This window comes from Dromaius novaehollandiae, chromosome 3, assembly GCF_036370855.1.
Source record: "Dromaius novaehollandiae isolate bDroNov1 chromosome 3, bDroNov1.hap1, whole genome shotgun sequence".
In the NCBI taxonomy this organism is placed as follows: domain Eukaryota; kingdom Metazoa; phylum Chordata; class Aves; order Casuariiformes; family Dromaiidae; genus Dromaius; species Dromaius novaehollandiae.
This window is the reverse complement of record NC_088100.1, coordinates 15,526,109-15,535,477: the sequence shown is the minus strand read 5'-3', so window position 1 is coordinate 15,535,477 and position 9,369 is coordinate 15,526,109. Positions and strand designations below refer to the sequence as shown.

General features: G+C 40.5%; 1 long non-coding RNA gene across 1 annotated transcript; it reads left to right on the top strand.

The window, feature by feature from the left end:
* Positions 1 to 6,179: 6,179 nt before the first annotated feature.
* LOC112981532 (uncharacterized) lies at positions 6,180 to 8,680 on the top strand. Its single transcript, XR_003258738.2, has 2 exons — positions 6,180 to 6,240; positions 6,332 to 8,680. It is a non-coding gene; the product is annotated as an uncharacterized LOC112981532 (long non-coding RNA).
* The last annotated feature ends 689 nt before the right edge of the window (positions 8,681 to 9,369 follow it).

Sequence of the window (9,369 nt, the reverse complement as noted above, 5' to 3'; positions counted from 1 at the left end):
CTGCCCTGCGCAGCACGCTTTCGGGGTTGCGTACCAGGGAGGCAGTGCTGCTGAGTCGTCCTCCCTTTCTCACCGCGGCTGCACCTGCTTTCTGTGCTTGCACATAGAGAGCAGAGATGGGAGTTTATTGGGAAGAGTTACAGTTTGGAGCAGCCGTCATATGAAATCACATCATGTGAAACACTCAAAAGCCACAAGAGACCGTGTTCTATTGGGTGCTGGCATCTGAAATACTTTACCCCGCAGTTGCAATTACACATGATTAAAATAAGCCACTGATCAGCTCATAAAACACATGAAAGCTGCTGAAATAGTTAACATGCTCTGGAGTGATATACAAAATGCACTGATTTGCTTAGGATAGTACAGGCCAACAACATGGGTTTAGTTTTATCTGTTTTGGAGTTTCATTTAAAAAAAAATATTTTAAAGAAGATAAAAAGCATTCCTTAGTTTAAGTCGGAGTCTTTCAGAGCTCATGGTGAAATGCACACTGCAAGTTACATAATTCCCTGACCCTTTGCTATCTGCTAGCTGTGGTTGAAGTGAATAAGTCAAACTCTAATGTGATTATGTGGCTGGATAATAATGCAGAGCTCTTCATCCAGTTAAATTGCTCTGCAAGGTGTGTAGTATCTGATAAGCCACAAACCGTACAGCAAAGAAAGAAGGCCTTGTTCTTTCTTTCCTTTTTTTGTTCTCTGTCAGTTGGCCTTTGTTTCCATTTTATGTCATGGGATTATGTTAAGCAGTTTACGCCCCTTGCTTATTTTTGCTGGGAAACCACCGCTTAATCCTCTATCCTATTCTATGTGCATGTTTGTTACTGCATTAGACCTTTGCACTTCCCTTGTATGCACTGCAGTATTTCAGATCAGTTCTTTCTTCAGTTTTTTTACGTGGTGCCAAGCGCTGTACTACTTTCTTTCCTGAGCAACCTGGTAAGCCTGGTTTCCTCTTACCCTTGTATAAATCAGGAGCCTTTCACGTACAGGCAGTGAACCCAAGCCAGAGCAGAACAATATAGGTACTGGTACAGTAGGATTATGGAAAGTATAAATCAACATAAAATATAGCCTTTGTCTTCATATGACAGCTATAAACGTGTAGTCACAATGAAGTCATTCAGAATACCCAGGTTGTATTTGCTGCAGATTTAATGTGACCAGGAACCAACTTTCCTATCGCTTTCAATAGTAATATATGGCATTTGCCTCATGCAGGAAGTCCAGCACTTGGCACAAGGTCATCAATAATGGACTTTTGGCCTAGAAACTTAATGGTTGCCTATATACAAGTGACTGTTTTCTGCCGTGTTTTACTTTGTGCAAATAAGATAGACCATGAGCTGTAATTGATGTATCTGAAGCTTTTAAATTGGACAGTTTCCTCAAACTTGAAATGATTATTGGGATAGATGAGGACATCTTCATGTGGAAAGTGTTAAAAAATGATGGGAGGACCAGCTTACAGCCTTCCTTCCAAGAATCTCAGAAGTGATGATTCCTTAAATTCCTCAAAATTGTGTTGCTTTACTTGTAATCCGATTTAAAGACAGAGGAAAGCACTGATGGGTTTGAAGACAGCGTTAGAGCACTTATAGAAAAAAGCACATCAGGAAATAAATCCATTGTTAGATACTTTTATATTCCTATTTAAAGCATGAATAACAAGTCTGCAGAAGATGCAACAAGTGGTAAATCATGAGAAGAGTATAATGGTACAGAATGGTGTGAGTTACCTCCTTAGATGTTTGCAGGCTGTCAGCCAAATGTGATACAACTGGGAAAACAGACTGGAGATTATATTATCAGATTATATCCATTGATTGATATACATTGTATTGATGTACTTTATATGCTTTTTTTTACTCTGAGCGAATAAAAGAGAATGAGACCTTCATGGGTAATGACTTCTGAGTTCTGTGTTCAAGATTTGTTACGAAGGACTAATGTTGTCTCTAGGTGTATAGACAAGAAAATACTGAGTAAGAGGAAACTGATCTTGTCTCTGTATGTAGCATAAGGGTGGTGGGGGAGCATAAAAGGATACTGGTGCTCCATCCAGGTGTCACATGAGGGTGAGTAAATAGTGGAAAAACTGATTTGAAGCAGTGTCGGGCTCTGCTTGACATTTTTAAAATGAGATTTACATATATTTCTATTTTCAAATTCAACTCTCAGCAAAATTCTGTCATCCATTGTGCTAAATATTAGACTAGACAGGTTTTTTTGTATTTAGACACCATAAATTCCCCAGTTCTTTCCTTCTTTTACTTTGAAACCATTACTTGGCCTGTATACTGTTTTCTCCCTTTGTAACTGCAGTAGACCCAGCTTTTCTTTCACAGTGATATTTCACATCTGAGCCTTCTCTATTGCTGCTCTACTCTTGAGCAACCCTGTGGAAATCACTGGGTCTCATTTAAGGGACAGGAGGTTAAGAATTGCCTTAGGAATGCCCACAGCACTTGCAGCTCTAAATAAAGATATGGTTATAATCAAATCTTATGCTTCAGGGCTTCTTATGGCTGCCTGTAAGAATTGAGAAGAATCTTTTTCTTTTCTTTTCCCTCCTTTTTTCTTTTTTTTCCTCCTTCTTTAAGCACAATTAACCATTTTTATTTCAGAGTTTTGCTTTTCTTGTCACCTGTAGTCCCCACAAGGACTGCTGAGGAGGGCCACTTGCTGAGGATGAAAGTGATGCAAGAACAGGCAGAGGCTGGGGTAGAAGAGGGGACCTGGGTCTGGAGCTGATGTCCTGGTGAAATTCCCTCGCATGCTTGAAGTCTGGTCAAACACCAGCTCTTCGGAAAAATTTGGATTTTTCACCTGGGAAGGACAGCTGTTACAATGGTTCTTGGTTTTGTTTTTCTGCCAGTGGTATGCGTTGGTATCATCTGGGCATGCCTTCGGTTATGAACCGGTCTTGTCTACCCTGCCCTCTGCCTGTGTAGCAGAAGAGTTTATTCCCCTGAGGACTGAAATAATCCTATCCTTAAGCCTTACAGTGCAGTTTAATGATAGAGTTAATGCACGTTTTCATGTAGTTAGCTATTGCAATGGTTTAGCTCTACCTGAAAAGGTAAACTAAGTCTTAAAAGAGGAGGAACTGAGTGAAATGTAATAGCCTGTGTTCAGGCTATTCCTTCCTATATTCAGGAAGTCTAAATAGATGATATAAAGGTCTCTCCTGTCCTCAAGCTCCATGAAATCAAGAAATGGCAAGTCATCCCTCAATTTTTTCCAGTTTCCAAATATACTTAATTTTGTCTTTAACCCTGAATCAGCTCATCTGTTAATTCTTTTTCAATCTTGCAGTTTGTATGGTTGGCTCTTTTTTTTCAGCCTGTTCCTTTTACTAAGTGCATGTCCATATTACTCTTTCACGCCTCATTTAATGTGGCTTGCTGTACAAAGATATCAAGTGTTTAGCTCACTCATTTACTCATCCTGCTGCACTGCAGGTTTTTGAGGCTCTTCTCCACACTGATTCTCTGCTCGTTTCCTTTTGTTTCACTGCAGTGCCTCGTATATTGTCTTAACTGAACACAGTCCTTTCAAATCATTTTGATCTTTCTGTTTAGCGTTTATATGGTAGCTGTGACATGATTTAAAAATGAATGCGCAGAGGGGGAAAAAACAAACAAAAAAACCTCCAACGCCCCCCATTTCTTTCAAATCAGAAGACTTGGCTGTTAAGAATCAGTATTAGAATTACCAGTCTTTACCAGGAAGGCTATCAAGCATAGGGGTGTGATGGTATCTATGTCTAGGGATGGCAGGGGAGCACCAACCAGGTCCCCGAGGGTCCCTTTGCAGCCAGCGCAGAGCAGCAAGCCACGCAGCCCCCTGCCCCCCGGGCTGGGGCAAGCTAAATGTCCCCTGCCTATGTCCCTCTCTTTCCTTTGACTGGTTTAGTCTAGATACCTGACTTATAGATGGTTAAGATGTGCCCCACCTCAGTGGATCAGGTCTGATATAGGGGCCTGAGGTTATACTTTTTCTCTGTTCAGAGGCCTGGCCCAGTGCAAATGCTTCCGGTTCATCTCCTTTATGCCTTCTTTTGAATTTTGGTGCAGCTTATCATGCCTCTCCCTCAGGGTTGTTTGTTTTCTTAAGTACAACTTCCTTTATAATTACTTCAATTCTGTCTTTCCCTCACTGTATGGCTAAGGGAAGCACAGGGGTGACAGGTAGCCTGTGCACTTTGAGGCAGGGATGTTATCTTCTGCGTGAGCGAGCTCCAAAGGAGCAATCTGGGACACCAGCGCTCCGAGGTCTGCTGAGGTCCTGCCTCTCGGAGGGCCTGGTTGGCTCAGTCAGAGCTAGCTCGTTTAACCTCTACAGGATTTAACTTAGTAGTGTACAGAGAGATCACTTATTCCCCACCTCTGTCCCTTCATTTGCACATCTGATCCCAAACCTGAGTTTTCGGGTTCTGATATTTGGAAGATCTCCTGCCATTTGGGGATCTTGCATCCAAGGAAAGTCGCATTACATCAGCTCTAGGTTGGTCTTAATGTAGTTTTGGCAGCTGTTATAGATATATAAATCCTGCCATTTCGCACAATTTAAGGAAAAAAACAAGCTACTGCTTGGTTCAAGTGAAGGGAGTGGGCATGTTTCAACATGCAAAATGAATCACCAGACTCTATCAACCAGTCAAGTATTGCAGAGTATAAAAATGAAGTTTTTTTCTCAAGTCAATTACCTTCCAGGGTGATGGAAAAACCTTATACTTTGGAGAAGTCCAGATGTTTAATTTCCAGTAACTCTTAACTCCCTTTCCAACATGCTTTTCTATTAAAGGTCTTTTAAAATTAATTGAGAGTTAGCTGCTGTTGTATGTGTGGGCGGAGAATCAACTCTTAGCTCAACAGGAAAAAAAATAAAACAGATGCAAATCAGAGGTAGTTTTTTATTTTTAGGAAACTTCAGTGTGTGTGTTGGGGCAGGGAGGGAGATGGGGAATATAAGCCATGCATTTATAGTAAGCTAAACTTATTTTAAATTGCACAGGTTGAAGTCGGGAGCATTAATATCTTTTTCCTTGGTAACTTTAGGATGCTTATTCCAGATGACAGCTACACTCAAAAAAAAAGAAAAAAAACAACAAACCAAAAATACCCCTAAGGTTTCTAGCAGTATGTTCCAAAAATGTGTGTTTAATATTTTATTGTTTAATTAAGATTAAACTTTCCTTTCAACAATGAAAGAAAACACTTGCTAATAGTAACAATTTAGCACTTGGAGAAAGTGATTATTTAATCTCAAAAGCTTGCTTGTTGCTTATCTTTATTAGCTGGGTATGAGTTATTAGCATTATTAGAAATGTACAAAAAACTTTGTTTGCTTTAATAAAAATTTCTTGCTAAAATAATAAATAACCATGTTTTGCCTCAGTTGGCAAGCAATATACTCCATTTAGTTGATTTCTAAGGTGATAATCCTTTTGAATTATTTGGTTTAAAGTGGATACTTATTGAATTTTTTCCTCTGACATCATGCTGACTCTCAGTCCTCCCTTTCCCTGAGATGCGGGTACAAAGGGTCTTCCGTAGGTAAAAATGAATTGCTCTGTGCAGAACATGAAATACTGATGGTCTGAAGTGTCTTCGCTTCCCTGTATTTTGCAATGAGGAAGGGAAAACTTGTTTCCTGTCCAAACTGACTAAATTCGCAGGGAAAATATACTGCATTTACAGGCTGTATCAGCATTTGCATTCATCATCCACCCTCTGTGGAGGAGACTAAGGGGATTCTCTGTCAGTGTGGCTTCAGCAGACCTAGGCTTGGTGGAGAAAGTAAAATGAGGATGTGCTGAGCATCCCTAAGGTTCCCTGATGTTACGTGAAGCTTGGGGTATGGGCAATGTGTTTGCAGTGCAGCTGCAAAATCGTTTCCTGACAGAGATTCTACAACACTTTTCTGTCATCAGGGAAATCCTTTACCCTTGTAAAACAGGTTATTCCAAAGGAGAGGATTATGAGGCCCTCTGCCTCTCTTTTCTTTTTTTTTCTCATAAGCTTTCCCTGAGGCTGCTGGAAGACAAGGATCAAGGTGATAGCAGAAATATAGGATATACATAAGCAATCTTCTGTTTGGTTCAGAAGCAAGCACACAGCTAGTCAGCGTCACAGGATGTGGGGGTGGTATGAAGCCTTCAGGTTGCAAATCCCTACACCCTCTGCAGAACAGCTCCTTAAAAAGTGGAGTCTGATCTGGATGAAAAACCCAGGTAAGTTTTACTTGGACTTGCTGCAATTGCAAATGTGGAATTGCTTTCCCAGATGCTTTTGGAGGCCCCATATTTCTTATTGTCTCTTTAGGGTTTCTGGGGCTTTTTGTGATACAACACTACGACACTGTTCTTCCCAGTCTGAACATACTGCATATCTGATCTGGCAAACTGGAGCAAACTCATCGCTTTCTGCCAAGATGATCTTGGGAAAAGTATCCAGGGTGCCTCTGCAGACGTTAACTGAGTAGCCTGAGCTCGGTTCCTGGTACCTGGAATTACAGCAGGATTGCCTCAGGATGGCAAGCTGCGTGCCTGCGCTCTTCAGTGGGACGGAGAGGTGAAAGCTCTGGGCTGTTATCAGCAGAAACGGCCCTAAAACCAGCAGAGGAACATCTGCTAGCTGCGGCCGAGCGCTGCAACTACAGGACTTCTTTGACCTGTGTGGCTGTACATTGCCCTCAGCTGGCACTGCCTCAGAGACTTTGGGCCTCTCCATTTTTCCATAGAATTGTAGCGGGAGGAATGTCTGACAAAGACAAGACGCCTATCAGAAAGAAGGCAGGGCAGGCACACGGTCATGGGGAGGAGGCAAGACGAAATTCTGATCTCTGTTTTTATAGCAAGTTTGATGGTGTTCTGACTTAATCTGATGTAAAATCGGTGTAATTTCAGTACCCTTAAGGGACTTACTCTTTGTACTGGTGTGGAGAAGTGAACTTACAGTGTGCATGCATAATCAGAGAGGCTACTCTGACTCTGTGACTATTTTAACAACAGATAGGTTGTCATCTGTGCCTTGCTTCTTCCTCCTTTCATTACTTTTGGATTAAGGGTGAGCCTGTTATTCTGCACCTCTTGTTTCTTTCCCTCCCCCCGCCAAAAAAAAAAAAAAAAAGAAAAGAAAAAAAAAAGAAGAAGAAGAGGAAGAGGATTACCTTGAGGATGGTGGAAGAAATGTGTGTTAAGGAGATAGACTAGTAAGGCATATGTTACAAGTTCTTGATTTGTCAGGGCTCTAGGAGTATATTTGAGACATGTCCATGATGAATATTCCCTTTTCAAAAATTTTTGGACTTGGTGATAGAACTTATATGGGCTACTCTAAAACAGAAAGATTGGGCTGGTTGGTCATTTTAATTGACTCTCTGTTTTGAAATTCTGATTTGCACTGAAAGGCGAAAAAAACCGCAAATGTCAAAACAGAAAGCAAACAGTTTTATGTTATTGAAAAAAATGAATTGAACGGATTCAAGTTGTTTTCAGAGGAACAGCTTGCAAAGCAGTAACAAAATTTCATTTTTTTTTTTGCTACAATCAGAAATAACTTCAAAAACCTAAACTCTCCTGTAACAGGAAAACTCTTCCCCAAAAGTATACCACACACACTCTTCCAGCAAAGGATTGCAGCAGGCATCTGTTAAAGGGAGCTCAGTGAGGGCTGGAGCATGTTTAGTGTTTAAATACTGATAGTGCAAGCAGCAAAGCCTGCCTTCTCCATCGTGGCTAGTACAGAGATGGATCACCCATTCCTGTTCTGATATGGAGGTCAACTTTTTGTGAAAGAGGTCCCAAAATAAGAATGATTCAAAAAGGATGTGCTGCTATGCATAGAATTCTAGTACTTCCTTCTCATTTCTGCTCCTTCATCTAAAAAGAAAGCCTCCTCTTGCCTGTTTTATACAGATTCACTTTGCCTAGCTAAATTATACAGCTATGGTACTGAGGAAATGTACCCTTTTATGAGTGGTTCTTCGCTACCTTGGTTTTTCTGTTTTGTGTATTCTTTGGCCTTTCTGAGGCCCCTGTGACGGGCTTACTGTATGTGTTTTTGCAATCGTTTTCTGCTCTCTTATCTGATTGGGTTCATTTTGAGCTATTTGTAGACAGTACAAAAAGAGACCAGATTAAAATCAATGCAGACATTGTGTTCCCACACATGCCCTGTATTCCTAGGTATTAGAAATGGGAATGAGTCATCCAGCAATACAGTTAAGTACTGACAAATGGTTGTCTAAAGCTCTGATAAGTAAAATCTCTTTGACTTATTGCATATTTTCTGTCTCCACATACTGCTGGTATAAATCTAAAAGAAAATCTACTCTTTGCCTCTCCAAGGACAGAACTTGCAGTCTTTGCTCAGGTATATTTTTCCAACAAAATGTGTAGGAGTTTTGGGGACTTTATCACTGGGACTAAATTTATGTGTTAGGATAGAGGAAAATAAAATAATCCTTCTTTACACACAGCACTTGTCTGCATCAATGCAAATGTACATATGTCTCTATTTGCAGCCAGAGAGCAATGATGCTTTTAAACCTCTCTTTTTGCTTGGTGATGTTGCGCACACCAGGTTTTCGCTGTGTTGAAAAGTGAACAATAAAATAGAGAAAAGCGACAATTGCGATTGAAAGGATAATAAAATATCACCTGAAGATAACTGGATGTTTTATATGTAGTGTTTATTTTAGGCATATTCCCCAAGAATGGGGATAGTTTAGCTGGAGGGCAGTAGTTAAAGTCATTTTACAACAGAGGAAGGGCAATTTACTAGATATGCTATTTATGTGAAGACTAGTATAGGAGTTACTTCTGACAGCTGTGCTTAAGTGAGCAGCAGCAGGCACACAAGGTGAGTTTTTTCAGAAGACAAAAACATTCCACTTCATTAAAAAAACAGCAAAAATAATTATCTAGCAAGAACACATCTACTCAAGTCAAAGGCAGAATTCTCACTGGCTAAAACTGAGAGCAGGATGGAGCTGGTTTCTCCTAGCTTTTGCAGAAGTCTCATAAAAAGTCCCTCTTATCGACTGAATAGAAAAAAAAACACACATTAGTCCTACTTCTCCATCATGTGTTCAAAGCTCTCTTTAAGTTTAAGTGGCAATTGTTTAATTCTCAACAAATACAGCGCTTTACGTTGTATTTTAACCAGCTGCAAGTGCCTGACAATGTTAATTTTTTTTGTCTCATTTTTCTTTAAGTACTTGTGGAGCATGTTAACATTGCCCTGAGCAGGACACCAGTAGCAGTGTGGGCAGCAAATGCATAAACATCCTCTCACAAGTCTGCCATGTGCTTCACTGCTGCACCCCTCTTGCTCTGGCTGTGGGCTGCTCTGGAGCA